At 33.0% G+C, this 3466-nt stretch overlaps 1 non-coding gene across 1 annotated transcript; it reads left to right on the top strand.

Annotated features, from left to right (window-relative positions):
* Positions 1 to 352: 352 nt before the first annotated feature.
* Positions 353 to 456, top strand: LOC127742171 (small nucleolar RNA R71). The gene has a single exon (XR_008003358.1). It is a non-coding gene; the product is annotated as a small nucleolar RNA R71 (small nucleolar RNA).
* The last annotated feature ends 3010 nt before the right edge of the window (positions 457 to 3466 follow it).

The raw sequence follows: 3466 nt of genomic DNA, 5'->3' as shown, positions 1-3466 counted from the left end.
GTAAGCTTCTTCTTCGAAAGATGCCTCTTTAGTACTGTTGGATGCATTTTGCCATCCATTCAGACTTTGAGAAAGCATGTTGACTTGCTGAGTTAACATTTTGTTCTGAGCCAATATGGCATTCAGAGCATCAATTTCAAGAACTCCCTTCCTTTGAGGCGTCCCATTATTCACGGAATTCTTCTCAGAAGTGTACATGAACTGGTTATTTACAACCATGTCAATAAGTTCTTGAGCTTCTACAGGCGTTTTCTTTAGGCGAATAGATCCACCTGCAGAATGGTCCAGTGACATCTTAGAGAACTCAGATAGACCATAATAGAATATATCTATAATAGTCCATTCTGAAAATATGTCAGAGGGACATCTTTTAGTCATCTGCTTGTATCTTTCCCAAGCTTCATAGAGGGATTCACCATCTTTTTGTTTGAAGGTCTGAACATCCACTCTAAACTTGCTCATCTTTTGAGGAGGAAAGAACTTAGCCAAGAAGGCCGTGACCAGCTTATCCCAGGAGTCCAGGCTATCTTTAGGTTGAGAGTCCAACCATATTCTAGCTCTGTCTATTATAGCAAAAGGGAAAAGCATGAGCCTGTAGATTTCAGGATCTACTCCATTAGTCTTAACACTCTCACAGATCTGCAAGAACTCAGTCAAAAACTGATAGGGATCTTCTGATGGAAGTCCATAAAACTTGCAGTTCTGTTGCATTAGAGCAACTAATTGAGGTTTCAGGTCAAAATTGTTTGCTCCAATGGCAGGAATTGAGATGCTTCTTCCATCAAACTTGGACGTAGGTGCAGTATAATCACCAAGCATTCTTCTTGCATTATTGTTGTTGGGTTCGGCTGCCATCTCCTTTTCTTGTTCAAAAATTTCAGCAAGGTTGTCTCTGGATTATTGTAATTTAGCTTCTCTTAGTTTCCTCTTCAGAGTCCTTTCAGGTTCTGGATCAGCTTCAACAAGAATGCCTTTTTCCTTGTTCCTGCTCATATGAAGGAGAAGAGAACAGAAAAAGAAGAAGAATCCTCTATGTCACAGTAAAGAGGTTCCTTATTGTTAGTAGGAGAAGAAAGGGAATAAAGAAAGGAGAATCCAAATACAAGGGTGAGGATAGGGGCAGTGATTTGAGATGAAGAAAAGTGTTAGTAAATGAATGAATAAATAGAATAAGATGAGAGAGAAGTTTTCGAAAACAATTTTGAAAAGGAGTTAATGATTTTCGAAAATTTAGATAAGAAATAAAATTAAAATTAAAATTTAAAACAATTAATTAATTAAAAAGAATTTTTGAAAAAGAGGGAAGTATTTTCGAAAATTAGAGAGGGAAGAGTAGTTAGATGGTTTTGAAAAAGATAAGAAACAAACAAAAAGTCAAATAGTTAGTTGAAAAAGATTTGAAAATTAATTTTGAAGAGATAAGAAGATAAGAAGTTAGAAAAGATATTTTAAAATCAAATTTTTGAAAAAGATAAAATTTTGAAAAAGATATGATATAAAAGATAAGATAAAAAGATATGATTAAAATTAAAATTGATTACTTTACTAACAAGAAACTAAAAGATAAGATTCTAAAATTTAAAGATTGAACCTTTCTTAACAAGAAAGTAACAAACTTCAAATTTTTGAATCAATCATATTAATTGTTAGCATAATTTTCGAAAATAAAGATAAAACTAAGAAAAATATTTTTGAAAAATATTTTAAAGGGTTTTCGTAAATTAATAAGAAAAAAAGAAAAAGATTTAATTTTTTGAAAAATTTTTAAAAAGATAAGATTTTTAAAATTTGAAAATTTGACTTGACTTATAAGAAACAACTAATTTTAAAAATTTTTGACTAAGTCAACCCAAATTTTCGAAATTTTGAGAGAAAAAAAGAAAAGATATTTTTTATTTTTGAATTTTTAATCATGAGAGAGAAAAACATAAAAAATGACTCACAACATTAAAATTATGAATCAAAACACATGATGCATGCAAGAACACTATGAATGTCAAGATGAACACCAAGAACACTTTGAAGATCATGATGAACATCAAGAACATGTTTTTGAAAAATTTTTGATGCAAAGAAAACATGCATGACACCAAACTTAGAAATCTTTAATGCTTAGACAATATGAATGCAAAGATGCACATGAAAAACAATAAAAGACACAAAACAAGAAAACATAAAGATCAAATAAGAAGACTTACCAAGAACAACTTGAAGATCATGAAGAACACTATGAATGCATGAATTTTCGAAAATTGCAAGAACAAGATGAATATGCAATTGACACCAAACTTATAAATTGACTCAAGACTCAAACAAGAAACACAATATTTTTTATTTTTATGATTTTATTATTTTTTTGTATTTTATTTTATATTTTTCGAAAAACATATAGGAAAAAGAAAGTAATGAATCCAAAGTCCTCAATCAAAATCCTATGAATTAGACATGGCTTAATAGCCAGCCGAGCTAAAACATGTTATATGAAACTCTAGAATTCATTCTTGAAAACTCTGAAAATTTTCGAAAATTGGTGATAAATTTTTTGAAAGACTTTTGAAAAAATTTTTGAAAATAAAACAACAAAGAAAATTACCTAATCTGAGCAACAAGATGAACCGTCAGTTGTCCAAACTCGAACAATCCCCGGCAACGGCACCAAAAACTTGGTGGACAAAATTGTGATTCATACTTAAATTGTTGTTCGAAATTGATTCCCAGGTAATGGCCCAAAAAAACTTGGTGCTCAATACCATGGTCTAAACATAATTTCACAATTTCGCTCAACTAACCAGCAAGTGTACTGGGTCGTCCAAGTAATACCTTACGTGAGTAAGGGTCGATCCCATGGAGATTGTTGGTATGAAGCAAGCTATGGTCATTTTGTAAATCTCAGTCAGCCGGATAATAAATGGTTATGGAGTTTTTGAATAATAATAATAAATAAACTGAAAATAAAGATAGAAAAACTTATGTAGATCATCGATGGGAATTTCAGATAGGTGTATGAAGATGCTGTGCTCCTTTTGAATCTCTGCTTTTCTACTGCCTTCATCCAATCCTTCTTACTCCTTTCCATGGCAAGCTGTATGTAGGGCATCACCGTTGTCAATGGCTACATCCCATCCTCTCAGTGAAAAAGGTCCAAATGCTCTGTCACGGCACGACTAATCATCTGTCGGTTCTCGATCATGTTAGAATAGAATCCCTTGATTCTTTTGCGTTTGTCATCACGCCCAACAATCGTGAGTTTGAATCTCGTCACAGTCATTCAATCCCGGAATCCTACTCGAAATACCACAGACAAGGTTTAGACTTTCCAGATTCTCATGAATGCCACCATCAATTCTAGCTTATACCACGAAGACTCTGATCTCACAGAATGGAAGGCTCGGTTGTCAGGCGAGGGCAACCATGCGTCGTGCATCAGCAATCCAAGAGATACACACTCTAGCTTTCGCTTGTAGAA

The sequence above is a fragment of the Arachis duranensis genome, chromosome 9 (assembly GCF_000817695.3).
Source record: "Arachis duranensis cultivar V14167 chromosome 9, aradu.V14167.gnm2.J7QH, whole genome shotgun sequence".
Lineage (NCBI taxonomy): Eukaryota > Viridiplantae > Streptophyta > Magnoliopsida > Fabales > Fabaceae > Arachis > Arachis duranensis.
The sequence above is the reverse complement of the archived record's forward strand: the minus strand, read 5'-3'. Positions and strand labels throughout refer to the sequence as shown.